The sequence below is a fragment of the Oryzias latipes genome, chromosome 20 (assembly GCF_053564925.1).
Source record: "Oryzias latipes strain Hd-rR chromosome 20, Olatipes_Hd-rR_3.1".
Lineage (NCBI taxonomy): Eukaryota > Metazoa > Chordata > Actinopteri > Beloniformes > Adrianichthyidae > Oryzias > Oryzias latipes.
In genome coordinates, this window is record NC_136256.1 from 6,996,597 (window position 1) to 7,018,824 (window position 22,228).

General features: G+C 40.3%; 1 protein-coding gene across 15 annotated transcripts in view; it reads left to right on the forward strand.

Annotated features, from left to right (window-relative positions):
* LOC101173180 (uncharacterized) overlaps nt 1–22,228 on the forward strand; it is a 200,672-nt gene continuing 178,444 nt past the window's right edge. For all 15 annotated transcript variants that reach the window (XM_023950293.2, XM_023950294.2, XM_078938285.1 and 12 more), the window contains exon 1: nt 1–107. The gene's annotated coding sequence lies outside the window, so the exon portion shown is untranslated. The remainder of the gene's footprint in view (nt 108–22,228) is intronic.

The following is a 22,228-nucleotide window of genomic DNA, read 5'->3' on the forward strand; positions in this document are numbered from 1 at the left end:
GAGTATTTATTATGACGCATTGAAGGCATTCTGAGGTGGGCGGACCGTGGAGCTGTTGCTGCGACGCTGGGAGATTCCATAAAGTGTCAAAAAACAGACAACTAACAGTAAGTCGAGTTTAAATCGGTCCAGCACGCATTGTTCTGCACTATGTTGGGTGTTTGGCTCTTGTTTTGGGAGTAGAGTTAGTGGGCGGATAGCGGAAATGTCCGCAGCAGTGGAAAGACGGTGATTTTGGATGAGCATCACGGTCACTGTGTGTAGGGGTGTAGGTTAGTGCTGCTTTCGGGTGTTCCTCGGAAACTTTTACTTTCTGATGAAGGCGGGTCGTAAAAAACCAACACTGAACAAAACACTGATTGTCTGCATTCACACTATGCTGTGGAGCGTTTGTTGGTTTTTGTAACCACTGGCTTTTTATTTTGACTTTCGCCCTAATCGTTTTTTTCCTCAAAGCTTCTTAAAGTGAAACTGGTTTTCCCGAGTTTTTCAGAATCCGTCTTTCTGAAGTTGCACAGTCACACTGCGAAGTTATGCAAGTCCTTCCTGACCGTCTTTGTGCCCGTGTTGCCTCTGTGTGTTCATTTCCAGGCCGTGAAGCCTTTTCGTTTACTGTTATTGTTACCATACACACACGCTCAAGGAGACTTTACCATTATTTCCATAGTTAGCAGACGGCCTCACAGTTATCTTTGGCAGCTGCAGATGCCATGACATGTGCAAACCATAGGCAAATTCATATTAAAAGCATAAGGCAGAGGCTGTCACTAGAGATGTAGAAACAAAAGGAACTGTTGCAAAGTAAAGTAATTTCTTTTACTTCAGATAGTATCTGTCATGCTTTTTGTAACCTTTTATTGTATTATTTAGTAATGAAATAAAAGATCAAAAATAACATCTAGTATTTCCAATTTAAACTTGTATGTCAGGGGAATTCTGATGTGTAAAAATGGATGTGAAACTAACATTTTGCTTATATGCATAAAATCGGTCTTGACAACAGGGAAGCACATTTTTTTGTGTTTATTTGTACAGTAAAATCATGCTAGAACTGCTCTTAAAGTCCCACTTTGATCATCTTTTGATCTTTTCTAAAAGCGTTCCCAGTGGTCTTTTAATTATCATTACGTAGCCAAAATTTAAAAACCTGTGTCGTTTTCTAGGACAGAGTGGCAGGAGTTTATTAGAAATTCACCTCTGAGTTGTAGTTGAAATTCACAGGGCTCCAGACTAACTTTTTTTCACTAGGAGCACTGTTGCCCCCAACTGAAAATTTTAGGGGCAAAACCAGAAAATTTAGGGGCGCCTACCGTAAATCAACATTCTAACCAAATCTACTAATTTCCACTGTATTACTAATAAATACATTAATAATAGATGCAGAAATTACAATGTGCTGTTCCAAATTCAGTGTCACATTTTATTCTGCACTTTTGAAGATGCAACAAGGTAAACTGACATCACCATCGCTGTCATGACATTACAAATAGTAAACAAAATAACATGCATTCAGAATAAAAAAAGTTTTTAGTAACAAAATGATTACCGTAGTAACTTGTCATTTCACAGTTACAAACAAAACTTAAATGTATGTAAACATTAGGGGATGGAAATTCATGTTGGCAACACCAAATAGCAGCCAAGATGCACAATAAGCGTGTTTGAGATCTCCCAGATGGACGCAACGCTGCGCAGATCACCTGATGTGAGACATGTTTTTTTTTTGCTCCAACATCCCCTGTCAATCAAAACCAAAAAATCTCATGAGAAAGGGGAGGGAGCAAGACCCCAACCTGAGCGAACGCAACTGGAAATTTAGCACTGCACTGACTGAAAGCTGCCCTGATGACTAAAAAACAATGCATTATGGGACATGTGTCCTGATGGGTTTTTGTAGTTCTGTGATCAATTAAAATAATTTAAAATACCAAGTGATTTAAAAAAAAGGCTACATACATTACAAAAGACTACATAAGACTAAATCGTGTTGTTGCTCACACGTGTTTAATGTTAGAGCCCCGTTAGCTGTCGCGCATGTAGGTGTGGGACATTTATTCTCCTCAGCTGACCCAACTCCAGCGGGAGCGATGTTCTGCAGTGACAGCCGCGCATGAGAACCGTGGTTTGGTTCGCAAGTTTGAGACCCCTGCTGTAGACTCTGGCACTGGTACACTAGCCGCAGGTCGGAAGAACGAATCAATAGTTCGTTTGCTCATAGCTCAGACGCACGTATCAGGTTGTGATGATATTTGTCTCCGTTTCCTTAACACAGAATGTTTACGTGCGCTCGATTATCTCTAGGCCCCTCCCCCTCCATGCATTTTAGCCACTTGCAGTGGCTTTACCTATTCTTCTCACACGCAGTGGCCGCCTCACAGACTGGCATCACTCAATGAAACGCGAGTGTGTGTTCGCGTCTTATGAGTATGTGTGCGAGTTTGTGTGCGTGTGTTTGCGTGCGTGTGCGCTCGCGTCTCATTATTTCCTTGATAATTGACGTGCCCCTTCCACGTTTAATAAAAAATACCGAAGGTGTGGGAGGCAAATTTACTGGTAGCACATGTGCGACTGGATGTAAAATTCAGTTGCACACTCTCAAATTTTGGTCGCAAAATGCAACCATTTGGTCGCAGTCTGGAGCCCTGATTCACCTTGGAGACTGCTGGATTGAGCAAGGACACGAGGGTAGATCGCAGGCCAGCAAAGATAAATAACCAAAAAAATAAAAATATACTTTTGAAAAATCAGTCAGCGAATCCAAATCCTCACAGAAGTACGTGAACCAGATTGCCCCAGATTGCCCAGATTCCCCCGCGTGTCTTCGCAGTTCCCGCCCGATGGATCCAAGCCCACAAAAGCAGCAGTGTTTTCCTGTAGCATGCGCTTCTCAAGCGCTACCTACGGAGCCAGCCGCACTTTAGAAATCCCATGCTACCCCCATTGCACCGTTTACAGCAGAGTATGAAATACGAAAGTCGCTGCTTTCCTAAAACTATATATATATATATATATATATATATATATATATATACGTATATGTATATATATCTATATATATATATATATATACATATATATACATACATACATACATACATACATACATACACACACATCCACACACACACACACATACAACGCCCCTCACACAAGCTCGGTTCTTCTACCAGAAGCCTGGGAGCTTGAGGGTCCTGCGCAGTCTTAGCTGTTCCTAGCACTGCGCTTTTCTGGACTCGTCCAGCTTGGGGGTTACTGCCCCGAGTGCTCCAATTACCACAGGCACTTCACTTTCCAGGCTTTCTCCAGTTCTTCTCGGAGTCCCTGGTATTTCTCCAGTTTCTCATGTTCCTTCTTCCTGGTGTTCCCATCGCTTGGCACTGCCACATCCACCTTAACGGCTTACCTCTGTTCTTTATCCACCACTACAATGTCTGGTTGGTTCGCCATTACCATTCTATCGGTGTGGATCTGGAAGTCCCACAGGATCTTTGCCCTTTCATCCTCTACCACCTACGGAGGTGTTTCACATTTTGACTTTGGGGTCTCCAGTTCATATTCTGCACACATGTTCCTGTATATTATTACAGCCACTTGATTGTGGTGCTCCATGTATGCTTTGCCTGCCAGCATCTTACACCATGCAGTTATGTGCTGGATTGTTTCAGGTGCCTCTTTACACAGCCTACACCTTGGGTCTTGTCTGGTGTGGTAGATCTGTGCCTTCTATTTCTCTGGTGCTCAGGGCTTGTTCGAGCTGCCAGGATGAGGGCTTCCCGACTTCGCCCTAGAGTCTTTTCTTCTGTTGAAGCCCGCGGTGCAGGTGTGTTTGTTCGGGAGAAGAACATAGTGATTGGCAGTTGTTGTTGCTCTATTTCTATGGGTTTTAGAGAAACTCAAAATTGTAAGATGATTTGCACGTACGTGTTGTAAATTTGGCAAGCTGATTTACGTACATGAGCATATTAAACTGATACGTTATTGACGCAAAGGTAGAGAAGAAGCGGAGTGACTTTTTAGCCAATCAGAATGCAGAACACAATGCACAATGCAAATCCGTGAAGTAGCGAAATCGTGAAAAGTAAACCGTGTTATAGCGAGGGATCACTGTATTTTAGATAGTTCTCCGTATGTCAAAACGATTTATTCCGATCGAAAATCTGGCTATGTAAATGTTTGTTATAATTGGATAAAGTTTTTCAAGGTCCATGTACACAGTTCAATTCTAATCCGACCTTTGATCAGATTTAAGACATTTTGCACATCTAACCGCCGCTAATGACTGAACAGCTGTTTATTTCTCTATAGAAGTTAATGGTTTGTTTCCAGTTGAAGTCTATGCAGTGGTTTGGAGGCCAAAGTATCAACTTTGTTAGTTTAAATTGAATACAGCATCTAACAATTTCTTTCAGTTTTTAATACAAAACATACATTTTCATAACACACTATTAGTTTTTGACTTTAAGTGGTTTTGGGTTTTACTAGTGAATGCATTTGTTGTAAATCTTATAGTAAATTAAAATGTATTTGTCAAATTTTCTTTTTAAAACACAGATTAGATTAGATTAGATTAGATTCAACTTTATTGTCACTGCACATGTAGGTACAAGGCAACGAAATGCAGTTAGCATCTAACCAGAAGTGCAATAAGCAGTAAGTACAGAATAAAGGTCTATAGTATGTACAATAACTATACAGGTAAATATTATGGACATAATTTACAGATATTAATACTATAAGCACGATATACAGATAGGTGTACTATGGACAAACTATTCAGATGGGCTATGTAAGAGTGTATGAACACTATAGGCAGAACTATGAACATAATCTACAGTATTGCAATGGACAGTAAAGTGCATGGAAAATATTACAATGTGCAGATCGATTATACAGTGTTTTATACAGTGATGAAGATCAAGATCATTTTTATTGCAATTTATTGTCACATTTATTCCAACGTTGCTGCAAATATGCATGCATAGTTAAATACCAGCCCTGTCTTCATCTAATCCTTTATGTCCAAATTCAACCTTATTGTGCTAGTTATTAACAGATATCAGTACAAAATGAAGTGACTGCAGTGAGGATTGTCCCTCTGACTTCCCCCACCTCCTGTCCTGAGTCCAGGCCATTCAGATTACTTCCCAATCCTCCATCAGACAGATTACAGGCAGGAACTAAGAGGTGGGACTTATTCCAGGCCTTGAATTCATTATGGACCCGATCCAGATGCATCCTTAGCAATGTTCCTGATGCTTGATGATTTGCTAAAAGCCCACACAGCAATCAGGTTCTATGATTTTGGGTTATCACCAGTGTGGTTACATTTTAGCAACATTTCAGAACTGTAAAGCAAGCTCATTGTTTTTTTGTAATTCGCATGAGTTCAGTGAGGAGGAACATGGTCCGACTGAGCCCTCTCCCTGCTGCACTGTTTTCACACACAAAAAAAGGCTCCTAAAACAGATGAGGAAACCTTCCTTTTACTGAAACTATATATTTTAGTAAGATGATATTTCTGCCAGAGGCTTTTAATTAGAAATATATCAGCAAATGTGCGTGGATAATAATGCTTTAATGACTGGCCAACTGGAAGGTCAGGGGAGACAGTTTTATTCCATTATTTTCCAGTTGCTGTCTTGGGTTAAATGTTGGCAGGAAGCAGCAAAGAAAGGTTTTTCCTCAGCCTTTTCAGAAAGTTGCCTTTTCCAGATGAACATCTGTTTCATTCAGTAGCTATTTTAGTCACAAGTTTTCAAATGCAACACTGAAGCACCCTACCAGGGTTTTTCCCTACGCGTACCAAAACCAAAAGGTGTTCTGTGCAGTTTGAAGGCAAAAGTGAAAAAAGATTCTTTTCCACTGTTTCCCCTCTTAAGTCCTTCAACATACATGAAGCTCAAAAATGTCCTAAAACTGTCCAAGCTTGATATTTGGTCAAATAACATGCTGTTTGCGCTGTTTAAAACAACTATGGCTATCGAGGCTAAATGAGTGACTTTTCTTTAGGTTTGAGAGGGTTTGATTGTTGCTGGAGTGGAGGAGCATTTAACTGCTTACAGAAACCAGAAAGTTAAAAATTAAAAAGTACATACAGAGTTGATGTGAGTTGTGCTGAAGCCAGGTCTGATTGAACATATTAAAAGATTAATGCTTTCCTTTGCATGGATCTGTGTTTCTGTATCTCTGCCCTGAGCCTTTGGCTTGTTTTAAAAAGCAGATGTTAGTACAACAATAATGAACGTGTTATAAAAGGGATCATCTGTATGTGTTTTAGAGATTTATTGCTTCTAAAAGGACTAATTTATGAAACTGCATCTTTTAGTTTTATAATTGAAGGTATTAAAGACTATAATTCTCATGGAATTATAATAATCACAAGTGTGTAAAGGCAGTGTCTGTAGGTGTTAGGGTTGTGCCGATGGACGATACCATCGTCCATCGTGATGGGGGACTGACATCACGATGGAGAGACACCATCGTGATGCAACGCCCCCGCCACGCTGCGAGTCGACACCATAAGACGCGGTTACATGTGCAAAATATCTTGATAAGGATTATTGGTCGGATTAGAATCCAACCGTGTAGATGGGCCCAGAAAAACTTTTTCAGATTATAAAAAACATTCACATGGGTCACACTTTCGGTCGGAATAAATCATTCGCACATGCACAGTTGTGTTTTTAAAAAACGGAAGAGAAACTTGGTTCCGCCCAGCGGCTACATACATAGATACGGCAGCTCGGTATTATACAAGATGATCTCCTAAACGTGCTTTTATTAATGTTACGGTTATTATGAAGTGCCTGTTCGCTCATCATTTTAATTTTAATCCGTGTGGTCAGTGCTTTTTCTGTTGAAAAACGGAGCCAGAAGCCAGGATTAGCCGTATGCTAACACGGGCTAACAACATTAGCATGAACATAAAATCCATGCGTGAAACGCTGCAATCTGCATCTTGTCTGAACGTAAATATGTGGGAAAAACATCAGCCTTTATTTTGTCGGGACACGACTGGAAACACAAATCCACATGATTGTTTGAACGGTTTCTAAGGACTGAGCAGCCTTTCTTCCTCGAAGCTTACACACTGCGTTAGGTAGCGCTCCGAGCTCTGCCCCGACACACACTTTTACCGGGACACCCGGTTCACCTGAATTCCGGTTGCTCGTTCACGTAAAGCTGCGGGACGGATCACAGTCCTAAGTCTCCCACACGTAACAAAGCATCATCACTTCCCCTAAAACACAAAACTGTAAGTCCGTCTGCTCTGCTACAGACACGGTCGCTCGCTCCACCGGTCCTGCACTTGACTATTCAAGTGCAGGACCAGACCACTTCTTTTTTATTTATTTATTTTTTTTTAAAGTCAGTTTAGACTGCCAATTTAGGGGACATCGCCCAACGCTAGTAGGTGTGTTCACACAAGCATGTTTATGCCGCATTTGATTCATACCAAAGATTATTTTCTTTCGTTGTTTGGCAATTTGTTTGGCTATTATAGCTTTATTGCTTTTTTTGAATTATTGCTTTGAAGCTTAACTGTTGTGATTAAAAAAATATAAATAAGAAATGTAATAATCTGAGTATGCAGTAAAAGAATTTGTTCTCACATGATTGCGGCTTACTGTGCCTTCAATTTGTTTCCAATGTGTATAATACAAAAAAAAATGTTATCAAACAAATTTTCCTATTTTCTGCACTCTAAGGTGCACTGGATTATAAGGCGCACCTTCAATAAATGGTCTGATTTTGAACCTGCGTCGGATATAAGGCGCATCGAACTGAGTGGTATTAAGTTAGACAAAAGAGTCAGAGATAAGTCCGTCAGTCAGTCAGAATTTATTAACTGCGTTCACAGTAACTCTAAAACTTGTTTGTAACATGTTAGGCATTAGAAGTATTTTTTTTATTTTTTATTTTTATGCTAGGCGTTAGAAGTGTCAGCCACGTTACCCACGTTAGCGTATTCACAATAGCTGTAACTCCCAACCTTGTTAGTAACACGAAAAATAAAAACAGACACTGCGACACGTATTAGCGTATTTACAATAACAGCCAACCTTGTTTGCTACAAAGTTATTCCATTAGGTGCATTGTCATTTTTTGGAAAATATTAAGGATTTTAAATGTGCCTTATGGGGTAAAAAATATTTTTAAATGCTATTGTTCCCTAAATAAGTAGGTGTTAGAATTACGTTATTTTGTGGTTTGGTCTACTTTAAAAGGCCCATATCATGCTTTTCTCAAGCCTTTCAGAGAAAACTATATGCACATATATAAAACAAAATAAAACACAGTAAAACACAATGAAACACGGTAAAACACAGAATATAAAAAAATGATTAAGAAAAAGCAATTTTAAAAAGATGGGTTTTTTGCTGCTGTTTAAAAGAAAACACTGAGTCTGCAGATCTGAGGCTGAGAGGAAGGGAGTTCCAGAGGGTTAGAGTCACAGCTGCAATGGCTCAGTCACCTTTAGTTTTTAACGGGGTTCCTCTTCACCACCAGCAGACCCTGGTCACATGATCTCAGAGACCTGCTGGGTGTGTACGGCTACAAAAGGTCTTTCATGTAGACCGGTGCTTGGCTATTAAGAGCTGTGTATGTTAAAACCAGGATTTTAAAATGCACTCGGTAGCGGATGGGGAGCCAGTGTAGCTTAATTAGTATCAGGGTGACGTGTGAAAAGTTGGATGAATTGGTGAAAGCCTTGCACCAGCGTTCTGGACAACCTGGAGCCGTTCTAAAGAGTGTTTGCTTAAACACGTGAAGATGGAGTTACAATAATCAAGACTGGAAGCTATAAAAGTGTGGATGAGCATATAAAGAGCAATAAAATTAAGAGTCCCTAAAGGCCCGTACACACCGGGACGAATATTCGCCAGCGTTTTTCGCCAAGTTTTTTGTGTTCACACCCAGGCGATTTTCGCTGACGATGAGCCGAGCGAACATGCAATTTCATTCCCTGACTTTAGATGGCGCTTAATGTAAAACAGAAATACTCCTGTACACAAGGTGGCGCTGCACAACTTTATGTTTCTTAAAGTCGCTTTTCCCTCAGAAGAAGGGAGCAAGGCTGTTTGGTCCAGGTGGACAGTAGACAACAGCTCAGTACACAGAGGGTTCTTGTCCCCGACTTTGATCACCTGAGTATCAAATGAAGAAAATAATGGCGCTCACTGAGCGGCATAGGAGACGACTCTGGAAGACTGCGGCGCCCACCCCCCCCCCGACCCACTGGCCAAGGCCGTCTGATGAAGGAGTAACCAGCCGGGCAGAGTCAATGACAGAGGAGTGATTGGAGTCCTGCTGCCAAGTGTCAGTCAGAAACATAAGATCCAAGTTCCTGGAGTCTATAAGTTTGTTTAACAAGAAGGATTTGTTGGCCACGGATCGGGCGTTAAAGAGCAGTCAGGACACCGCCAGGAAGAAGAGGTATCTTTGTCGATCAGCGACAGTCCAATAGACAGCAGTGTGAGGTGGTTATAAATTAAAACAGCTAAAACCTTGTTTGCACAAATAACACAAGAAGAACAGAAAGAAACAGAACCGTAAATTCCTTTGACAGGTGCACACACAGGTGCACACTAATATAGTGTATATAGTGTAAAACACTATATATGATAATGTTTTACCTTTGGCACACTAAAGAATGATTGGAAATATGAGTCATTTTCACAGCTCATTTTCCTACTCAGAAGTATGACTCGATCTCTGAGAACCCGCCTTTCTCTCCTTGTGGGTGCCGCCCATTTCATGACATCAACCTAGAGTTGGTCTCGACAGCGTGTCTGCATTTCATTCACAAAAACAAACCTCAAAACTTTTGCAAAGATAGATGTACATATTGTACATATAGATAGAAAAAATTGTTGCCACTCACTGCTAGCTCTGTGGAGCACAACATGGTGGGGAAGAATAACCACCGTCACCACCACTGTCACACTATATAGATTCTACCTTACCTTCACTCTGATGTAGCTGGGGTATAGCCCCCATGACATTACACTTATTTAAAGCAGTTAACCCTTGTGCTATCCTATGACCCAACCTTTACATTGACGTGTTATCCCTACCATGACAAAGGTGGATAGATAGAGGTGAAGAGGATTTCATGTAATCCATGGACACCAGTGAACATCACAAATCATTGAAGAAAAAAGGTTCAGTGCACTGTCTTGTGGGTCTAGATGACCCAACTCCCAATGTTAAAGTGCCTATGATAGCACAAGGGTTACAGAAGATTGTGGAAGGATTTGTAGAAATAAAAACCTAACCAGTATTGTGGTCCAAAACACCCTCTTTTTGCATGAATTAAGTCTTTCCATTTTTATCAAGCAAATCATTTCTTTATCACTTGTTTTGGTTTGAAGTAATGACCACATTTACCATGAAAACCACAACAAAATGTTACTTCCTTTCATTGGCTGCACGTTGACGTAAGCTCCCATGTTTGGTACACGTTATGCCAAATAAAAATGTTACAGTATAAATTTTTAACAAGAAAGACAGAAACTTAACAGAGTATAATTAAAAAAGGAGAGCAAACAAAAAGAGGATGTTAAAAATTAGAAATGCTTTCTAGTTGGGAGTTGCTAGAGTTCGAACAAGAAAACAATGTATTGTGCTATATAGATTATGTTTTTATGGACCAATAATTTTACATTACAAACCATGAAAGACAGTGAAACTTTGCATAAACACAAGCATAAAAAGCAATTGCCCTATTGGTCAGTGATTTTAAAAAAAAAAGTTCATTTAGAGCCCTGCTACCCCACTCTCATAGCTGCCATTTTACTGGCTGTGCAAAGTCAAGGTTGACATTCAGCCTGGTGCTCGTTAATGTTCTACATGCTGATAAGACAATGACGAGCAAATCCTGGAATATTTGGCAAAACCAAAACAAAGCTAACCAAAGCAAGTACAGGAGAAAGTACATTTTTTAATGTTTCTTCAAAAGTGTGTTTTGTTCTTTTTTCCAATGTTTCTCTAAGTTTGTTTCTGTCTATAGGCAATTGAGTTGAGCAGGTCAAAGGTTATTATATTAGGTAATCAGTGTACTCATATCAGTTGCCAGGCTTTTGTGGTGTCCAGTTGAGTACATCAAACATCATGCAGATGCTTTGATTGTTTGAAATCAATAAGAGTCTGAAGACATTGTCAATTAAAACCAGGGTTTTCAGTTATGACAACAAGTAAATTCTGGTTTAAGATTCACGTCTACAAGTGCATGTACTAGTTACAGTATGTGCCAAGAGACTTCTCATGGTAAACTTGAGGAGTTACTTAAGTATTTTAGATTTTGTTTCTTTAATTCCTTATGTTTAAATGAAAGACAGGTTGATATTTATTGAAAACACAAAAAATTGTCGACTCACTGTAGGCTGAAAGAGCAAAAGGGTCTTAATCATTTTGTTTGAAGTTGGAAAACTTGACAGACATCTTAAACATTTGCATTTATGACCCAAAACAAAAATACAATATTTTACATCGAAACAATTAAATGCTCATTCATTTCTGCCTGACATAGAAGTACTGATGATCATATTGCAAAAACACATTTTTTAAAATAATAAAAAAGGCTGCACAGGCGTTCTTGCCTCACAGCAAGAAGGCCCTTGGTTTGCATGATTGAATGAATGAAAGATTTCACACTAGTTGGTTTAAAGGCATAGGTATGCGTTCGTGAACACTCTGTTTTGTGTGCAAGTTGACATGTGGACATTTTTGCGGCTAGCAGGTGTGTTGATAATATTTGAGTGTGTGTGAACAGGCCCCGCCCTTTCTGTACTACATTTGAACCGTACCGTAACGATAAACAACCAGTAAACCTGTCTGCTCTATGCTGCTACATGGTCTTACCCCCCTTCCCCTCCTATTATCACCCTCCTACCCCCCCCTCTCTCTAACGTCCCTCTCTCTTCTTCCCCTCTTTCCTTTTCCGTCCGGTCCAACACCAAAGCAGGGCTCCAGACTAACTTTTTTCACTAGGAGCACTGTGGCCCCTAAATGAAAATTTTAGGGGCACAACCTGAAAATTTAGGGGCGCATACCGTAAATCAACATGCAAACCAGATCTTCTAATTTCCACTGTATTAAAAATACACTAAATAAAATAAATAAAGTAAATAAATACTTTAATTATAGATGCAAAAATTACAATCTGCTTTTTCAAATTCAGTGTCAGATTTTATTCTGCACTTTTGAAGATGCAACAAGAAGGTAAACTGACAGCAGCATCGCTGTCATGACAGAAAAAATAGTAAACAAAATACCATAAATTTAGAATAAAAAAAGTTTTTAGTAACAAGTGATTACCGTAATAACCTTTCGGTCATTTCACAGTTAAGAACAATACTTAAATGTATGTAAACATTAGGGGATGGAAATTCATGTTGGCGACACCAAATAGGTGCAGCCAAGATGCACAATAATTTGAGATCACCCAGATGGACGTAACGCTGCACAGATCACCTGGTGTGAGACATATTTTTGTTTTTGCTCTAACATCACCTGTCAATCAAAACCAAAATATCACCAGAAAGGGGCGGAAGCAAGACCCCAACCTGACCAAACACAGCTGGAAATTTAGTACTGAACTGACTGATAGCTGCCCTACAGACTACAAAACAATGCATTATGGGACATGCGTCCTGATGGGTTTTTGTAGTTCACTGATCAATTAAAATAATTTAAAATACCAACTGATTTAAAAAAGGCTACATACATCACAAAACATTGAAATAATTATAAAAGATGTAATATCACAGATCATACTTAGGGGGAGAGGCATAATTATTAAATTGAATGTTAAGGACAACTCCAACTTCCTGTTGCAGCTTCGCCTTCATGCCCCCCCCACCCCACCCCCCGGGCGCTGGTTCATCTCAAACACGTCTATCGTTGCATTTTCATAAGTTTCCTCCGTGAACCGCCACCTTAACGCAAAGGAGGAGTTCGAGAACTCGAGTGATCTCAGGAGTTAAGCTGTCTAAATCGTGTTGTCGCTCACACGTGTTTATGTTCGAGCCCCGTTAGCTGTCACGCATGTAGGTGTGGGACATTTATGCTTCTCAGCTGACCATCTCCCGCGGGAGCGGTGTGCTGTCGTTACAGCCGTGCATGAGAGCCGTGGTTTGCTTCGCGAGTTTGAGACCCCTGCTGTACACTCTGGCACTGGTATACTAGCCGCAGGTCGAAAGAACGAATCAATAGTTCGCTAGCTGTTCATAGCTCAGACGCACATATCAGGTTTGCACATATCAGGTTGTGATGATTTGTCTCCGTTTCCTTCCCACAGACGTTAACGCGCACTCGATTATCTCTAGGCCCCGCCCCTCCACATATTTTAGCCACTTGCAGTGACTTTCCCTATTCTTCTCACACGCATTGGCCGCCTCAGGCATCACTCAATGGCTACGTTCACACTGCAGGCTGAAACGACCCAATTCCGAATTTTTTGCCCCTAAGTGGCCCAATTCCGATCTTTTCATGACAGTCTGAATAACACAGATCCGATCTTTTCAATTGCGACCCAGGCCCCGTGGGTTTGCCGTCCTGAATCCGAATTGTAGCCGTTCTTTTCAATTGCGACCGCCGTCTGACCGGCCAGGCGACTTGATTCCGAATCGTACGTCATCGACACGCAACAAACGTCATCATTTTGCGTTAAAGTAGGCGGGAACGAGAACGTAAACATCAACCATGGTGGACGATGCTGCTGAGATCAGTCAGTGGAAGGGAAGCGAGATCCCCGATTGGATTAATATTTGGGCTGATCGCTCTTTTCAGGCCAAACTCCAGGGCTCTTATTGCAACTGGGCGGTTTTTGAAAAATTTTCCAGCTAAATGGCAGAGCGTGGTGTTGAACCTTTCCCGCGATGACTTTTTTTTCTTTCTCTCCTTCCGACCGTCACCGTGCTCAGAAGCGCAGGGGACCCGAGGCGATCCTCCTCCTCCTCCCTGTTCTGATCCTTAGATTCTCCAGAACGGGTTGATAAAGAGTCCATAGCATTTATTTTGGGGGAAACCTTCTTTTATTACCGTCCTCCGTAACACACAACATGAATGCGCGCCCACACTGCCCCCCCTATTCTCTATCGCGGCACGCGCTTGCACACACACACGGGGCGCGCGGGCCCAACACATACACATTTCCATTCCACAACAGTGGGTCGGTGGGTACAGACGATCCCGACTCCATTGCCTTCTTAAAATGAGAAGATTGTAATTGTGCTGCTCCTTCGTGAAAATAAATTTAATATTACAAAAAGAGCTCCGCTTTTGACAACACTGTTGTTGACATCTGCTCCGCAAACAAGTGACGTCGTTCACCGTTGAGTATTCTTCTGGCTTCTGCGCATGCGGGTCTCGTTTGGGTCGTGTCACGGTCACACTGGAGATCACAAAAGTTCGGATTTACTTGGAAATGTGAACGGTCTAGCAAACCCGAATTGAGCATTAAGCCCTGCAGTGTGAACGTAGCCAATGACATGCGAGTGTGCGCTCGCGTGTGCTCCAGTCTCACGAGTGTGTGTGTGTGTGTCTGTCTGCGTGCGTGTGGGCTCGCGTCTCATTGATGATTTCATTGCTCATTTCATTGATCATTGACGGGCCGCTTCCACGTTTAATGAATAAAAAAATACCGAGGGTGGGGGAGGCAAATTTACTGGTCGCGCATGTGCGACTGGATGTAAAATTCAGTCGCACAGTCTCAAATTTTGGTCGCAAAATGCGAGCAAATGGTCGCAGTCTGGAGCCCTGCAAAGATTTTCAAACATGATTGAAATTAATAAAGTTTGGCCTCACTTACTGATAAAAATCATGTGTATGATTAATAAAAATAATACTATATCAGTAAAATAGACATAACACTGTTTCAAAGATCTTAATAGCAAGAAATTATCAAGTATCAAAAGTTAAAATGAGTGCAAATTATATTTCATTAGGAAAAATCATGAATCAATTTTTCAATTTTTATTTTTTATTTTTGGAGTGAAGTAATATCATTAGAAATCAATCAATTTAACCATCTGCAATAATTGATTAAGAATTTTTTTCTTTATAATAAGGTAATGCTGTAAAATAAAATGTGTTTGCATGTGTTTTGGGGAGTGAGACTGCGTGACAACAGGAGATTGAATGAATGAAATGATGAAGGGATGGACAGAAGAGAGGAGGGGTGGAATGGTACAGAGTGAACCAGCTCCTTTAATCCCTTCTCACAATTGTAGCAGCTGGACTTGTGTGTCAGAAAGGAGGCTTTACAGCTGCTGATCAACCCGGCAGGGATTTATACTGCAATCGGAAGAGTTGGAAGATCTACAGACTGATGTAAAGGTGAATTTGGTGTTGTGGATATGGAGTTGGGCCTCTAAGCATTTTCACCTTCCGCGGTCCTCCTTCGGACGCACCGCGATTCACGGAACCTTCCCCACGGACTAGCTCCGTTACGCGAAGCTCTGCGATCCGAAGCTCCAGATTGCCGAAGGCGGAAATGCTGCTATGCAGATCTGAAAAACTCTAAGTCATCATATGAATGTATTTCCAGTGGTGTCAAGACAAAATAAAGGCTGATATAATTCCCTCATATTTACATGCAAGATGCTCATTGCGGCATTGCAAAATAAGCACCAAGCTGCAGGAGACTATCTCCTAAATGTGCTTTTATGCGCTGATTTTGCTGTTCGAGGACAGCTGAAACCCCATCAACTGCTCAAGCAGATTTCGCCATACTTAACGTTTGCCGTATGCTGGTTGGACCAACACCTATCTTCTAGATGTCCTTTCATCATTGTTATGTTTATTATTAAGGTCCTGTTGGCTCATAATTTTTTTAATCTGTGCGGTCAGTGCTTTTTTTCTTGGCTGCAATGACCCCGAAGAAGGGTTAGCGTTAGGCTAATACGTGCTAAAAACATTAGCCGTTGAGAAACTTGAAACTCTGTGGGGGCAATTCCGCAATGAGAATCTTGGATGTAAATATGTGGGAATTACATCAGCCTTTCTTTTGTCTGGACACCACTGGAAAGACACATTCATATGATGGTTTAGAGTTTCTCAGATGTGCGTAGCAGCACTTCCGCCTTCGGCGATCTGGCTGCCCGTCCGAAAACAAAGCTAGTCCCAGAGGAAGTTTCGACGAACCGCGGTGCGTCCGAAAGGAGGACCGCGAAAAGCGGAAATGCTGCTACGTAGTCCAGAGAAGCTGTGTACAATCATCAGTAGTGCACAACCGTCACAAAGCCCTCTCCTCTGCCGCTAACACAAAGCTATAAGCCTGGCTGCACTGCTCCTAGTGTTTGTGTCTCTTACAAGCCGGACAGACGGAGATAGCACTGACGTCATCGCCCCGCCTCACCTCTAGAAATGCTAAATCAAATTGAGATGTGCGACACTATTCGCAGGGTGGATGTGAAAACGCAAATGCAACCCCCTCTTTGCATTTTTATTTTAATTATGACACAGAATAAGCGGTTTTTAAGTAGAAAATGAAAAAGCATTTTGAAGTATTGCTTTTTAATTTTAATTTTGAGTCATTTGATGCGGTTACATTTTGAAAATAAAAATTTCTGTTAATCCATTTTAATTTTCAAATTAGACATTTCTAAATGAATTTTGCTACACATTTACCAAAAAACTTTTTGAAAATGAAATGTGAAATACCATATTCATTATCATTATAATTAAGTGACAGAATAAGCAGTGTTGAAGTACAAAATGAAGAAGCAGTTTGGCAGATTGCTTTTTCTTTTAAATTTTGATTCAGAAAATGCAGCTTCATTTTGAAAATGAAAAAGCATTTTTGGTTTTAACTTTTATTTTCAATTATGGTACACAAATGCTTCCATACAGGGTTGTATTCAGCTCAAGAAAACAAAAAAAGTGGCAATTTTTAGTAGTAGCCAGCTAGCCTTCAAAAAGAAAACACAAACTGATGCGTGTTAATTGTGAACCAACTGGATCTATATCTTAATCGTGAATTCAACGATACAAATGTTTAACTTATGTTTAATAATAAAGTAAAATAAATGATATTTTGTTTCACCCAGGGCGTGAAACTAGCCAGGACTGCCTCTTAAAACACATGTTGAATGAGGTTGAATGAGAAGTGAATAACGTGTGAAAACTTGTGAAAACGAATGAAATGATGCCATTCATGGAAACACCGGGTTTTCCAAAGTGTGTTCCAGCTCCCTATGTTTTGTGGGACACTGATCCAAGTGGCTCTTTGAGTGGTAAAGTTTGCAGACCCCTGCTCTAGCACAACTGTCTTCTCCAGTTCTTTAACTTCAGCAATTTCACAACATTGTCTCCATTATCTGTCATCACACAGACCAGTTTCTTTGTTCAGCTACTACTTGAGAAAGTATTTTAGCCCGTTAGCTAAGTTTTCTCTAGAAAAAAGGTAGTTTTGAGACTCAGATTTGTGAGTTTGAAGTCACTGTCAATGTAGTCAGTTGTCACATTTGCATGTGGTCTGATGTCTTGCTTGACCACAAGTTTGTAGTAGGGAAAAAGTACTTTATTTAGCGGATCACGGATCAGTCATGATTTGTTGTACCCCTAAAAAGGACATTACCCGTACATCACTACCTAAGCTGAGACCCTGATTGGTCAAAGTTCAACTGATTTAACTTTCAGCATTTCAGCAAACTTTCATAGCAAAGCAAAAATGCAAGAGTTTTGAACGCAGAAGTCCAAAACGCACATATGCTCTCATTTACATAGACTTTTCATTGGAAAGGTTTGCTTAAATTTTGTTTCAGAGGCTGGTAAGATGGCCTTCCACCATTGGCTTTGCTTTTGACATCGCTATGTGTTTTTTTTATCTTTATGGCTTTACAGTAGGAAATTCTGTAAGCAACTGGAGCTGCTGCAAATTTATACAATATGATTTTGCTATAATTGTTTAATCATAGTAATTAATGCTACTACTGAGATGTAGAGCAGTGTTTTTCAACCAGTGTGCCGTGGCACACTAGTGTGCCGTGGGAGATGGTCAAGTGTGCCGTGGGAAATTGCCCTCATTAACTGATCCAAAAACATTTCCCATCTCCAGGAAATCAGCTCTTTGTTCATCCAAACAGGCCCTGATAAAACACTGAGTAGTTAAGAATATAAAAGATCATAAAATTATTTATTCTTTGCGTTTATTTGATTCTATTAAAGACATTTTGATAAGAATGACGGTACCGCGAGTTAGCTGCAACTAAAGCTGTTTGCGGAAAAGTCCTGCCCCTTTAACTGTCTCCGCCAATCATTCTTGAAGGCTTAATCACATGTCATCAGTCTGACCAATCAGAAGTGTTTAAAGTCTTAACTTCCTTGTTCCAACTTAGGTCAAAAAGTCGCTCAGTTCTAAAAAAAAATACCAGCCAAAGCTCGTCTTTAGCGGTGTAGCTTTCCACAGAATCCGGTATCAGACCGTGGAATTAGTGAACAAAACAATGAAGGTCAGAGACGCTGCCCTCTTTCTGCCCTTTTGCGGCAGTTTTCACACTACATCTCCCATGATGCATTGGGTTAAAGTGACAGCGCCTCAGCGTCCTTGTTAAACGTCTTGAAACCACAATGAACACACAGTTTGTAAATTATCTAACTTAACTTTTATGTCATCTTTTAGAAAAATCAGCTGCAACTTCCTGCTTTTTCTGCCACAATTATCACAAAAATGCACGTGAGATTGCGGGGGGGGCTGTAGATCAAAACAGACCATGGCTGTGTCCGAATTACCGCCCTAACCCCTAACTACTAAAACCCTATATAGTGCGGCACTATATAGTTCTCTATATAATTCTCTGAATTTATTTTCAAAGCAATTCGGACACCCGTGCTCACTAGTTTTCTCTTTCAGGTGTTTTCAAATGGCGCTTGGCACGAAAACAAAGTGGCGCATTACCGCCACCACCTGGTCTGGAGGGGAACTACTTCTATTTAACGTGGAGAATGACACCCATTTGTCAAAGTAAAAATATAATAAATATAAACATTTTATGAAGACTATTTATGAATCTGCTGTGTTCTGATCATGGAAAACGTGGCTGATTTATAAATAATAAAATTACAAACACATTGGTGTAGATTTTATGTATTTGTTGATAAATAAACCCTCAAGTCATTAGTCCACGGCAATATTTGGTTGAATGCTGTAAAGCATTCAACCCTTTGTTTTTTCCTCTTATGCTATCTTCCGCCGTTTTTCGGCACTTAACTCCATCTACAATTTTTAAGCTATTTTAACCATTCAACTTTTAAAATGTTTAGCTCTTCCAGCTTATTCCTGCCATGACTTTTGGTGTTTCAAATCCTTCAACTTTTTAAGATATTCCAGGTTTTCTGGGAATTTTTGCCCTATTTAAATACATTGGGAAGTTGTGGTACAAGAGGCTGCCAGTTCAAGACCCCGTTCGGACACCTCAAAAATTTTTCAACTATTCAACTATTAAAATTTTCATCTCTTTCAACTTATTCCAGCTTTGACTTTGAAATCCTTCAACTTTTCAAGATATTCCCGGATTTTACAGGATTTTACAAGATTTTGCTCCATTAAAATACATAGAGAATCCTTGAAACCTTTGTTTCTTTCAACCATTGTAACTTCAACATGCCTTTAGCTAGAAACACCGTTCAAACATTAAACTGCTTATTATGGGATGGCAACACCAACTACGGTTTTGCGGCCATTTTGTGCCTAAATGTGAGGCGATTTTAAACTTCAGTTTTTACCTATTTTAACCATTTTACTGTTGCAATGTTAAGGTCTTTCAGCTTAATCCTTTCAGCTATTACTTTTGGTCTTTCAAATCCTTGAACCTTTCAAGATCTTCCAGGATTTTCCAGGATTTTCCAAGATTTTTGCTCCATTTAAATACATTGAGAATCCTCGAAAACCTTTGGTTCTTTCAACCATTGTATCTTCAACATGCCTTTAGCTACAGACACCGCTCAAACATTAAATTGATCACAAGGCTTTGGACTATAAAATACGTTTATAAATCATTATGGGATGTCGACACAACCTACTGTTTGGTGGCCATTTCATGACAAAATCTGAAGCAAATATTGCAATAAACTTCATGCCTGGAACTGAACATATTGAAATTCACTGGATCTGGACATATATGGAATGTGGGCGTGGTTAGCAAACAAACTTCGTTGCTAAAGACGTCCAAAGGTTTACTTTTTCCGTTTTGTCTGAAACTGACGTCGATTTGTTCGTCATCCCCAGGCGACCCAAACATAAATTGGTTGCTATGGAGATAAAATCAATAGAAAAGCCACCATTTTGAAAAAAGTTGTTTTTCTAATTTATAACATGTAGCTTTTACCAATATGATTCTCTCAAACAATGTGTTTTTTTGAGTCAGTTGATGATGTTGATGCTAGCACTTTTAGCCATTTTAGCATCATCTTCAAATTTTCAACAGGACATCCATTTTTTCAACAATTACAGCTTTCATGCTTAACTCCTTCTACAAATTTTGACCTGTTTTGGTCATTCTACTTTTACAATGTTCACCTTTGACTTTTGGTCCTTTAACTTTTCAAAATATTCCAGGATTTTCCAGGACAGTTCAGCCATTTTTTCAACTATTTCAGCTTTCATGCTTAACTCCTTCTACAATGTTTGACCCATTTTAGACATTCTACTTTTACAATGTTCAGCTTTTTCATCATATTTCTGCTTTCATTCAGCAATACAGCATTCAACCCTGCATTTTCTTCTGGAAATGCAGCTCCTTCTAGTTATTTTTGTGCCGCTGAATGATTTACGGGCTCTTGCGAGGAGGCATTTTTTTTTCTGTAGTTTTCTCTTCTACCTTACTGAAAATAGCTTTATATATGAATCTGTCCGTGTTCCTGGCAATAATTCAACCGTTTTTCATGGGATCAAACCGAAAATGAGCAGAAATGCAGCATCACAGGACAGCAAGGAGGAGGAACAGACGTCTCAGAAGATTTCCTCTGGATGTCCCTGACCAGACATGAACAACTTGTGAGTTTAACTTAAAGTTTTTTTATTAGTTCAATTTAAGCATTTGTTACTAATTGTGCTCAAGGTTACACAGTCTGGGCACAGGAGACTGAGGTCCTGGTGTTTCTTTTCTGGCTGGCGTGTGGCACATCTTACGGTGTAGTAACCAGAGCCTTCGACATGCCACGGTCCACTGTGAGCGACGTTGTCCACAGGACGGCAGACCGCATCCTCCAGCTGATGAGCAGGGTCACCCAGCATCCAGTGGGAATGAACTGCCATTAGTCACCTCAGGTTTTTTAGCAGCTCTCTGAGTCTTCCACCTTCCAAAAGGTCGTAGGGAGCATTGATGGCTGCCAGTTAAGAATAAAGGCCCTAAAAGAAAATGCAGCTTGTTATTTTAACAGGAATCTTTTTTATTCCATTCAACTGCAGGCTGTACGTGACTAATGCCAAATTTAGAGATATTTTTGTTGGGAATCAAGGATCAGTCCATAATTCACGGGTTCTACGTAAAAGCCCAATTTATGTAAATCAAACATACCCACCTGAAGGATCCTTTTGGGTGATGGTGGGTATCCCTGCATTGCTCTTCCCATCACGCTGCTGACACCCTACAGGGAACCCATGAGGAATGCGGTTCAGGCCCGTTACAACCAGCACCACGCCAAGGCATGCTCTGTGGTGGAGAGAGCATTTGGCATTATGAAGATGAGGAGGAGAGCAATATTTCTGTGGGGACTGGAAGTAAAACCAACCTTTGCAAGAAAACAAAAAAAGTGGCAATTTTTAGTAGTAGCCAGCTAGCCTTCAAAAAGAAAACACAAACTGATGCGTGTTAATTGTGAACCAACTGGATCTATATCTTAATCGTGAATTCAACGATACAAATGTTTAACTTATGTTTAATAATAAAGTAAAATAAATGATATTTTGTTTCACCCAGGGCGTGAAACTAGCCAGGACTGCCTCTTAAAACACATGTTGAATGAGGTTGAATGAGAAGTGAATAACGTGTGAAAACTTGTGAAAACGAATGAAATGATGCCATTCATGGAAACACCGGGTTTTCCAAAGTGTGTTCCAGCTCCCTATGTTTTGTGGGACACTGATCCAAGTGGCTCTTTGAGTGGTAAAGTTTGCAGACCCCTGCTCTAGCACAACTGTCTTCTCCAGTTCTTTAACTTCAGCAATTTCACAACATTGTCTCCATTATCTGTCATCACACAGACCAGTTTCTTTGTTCAG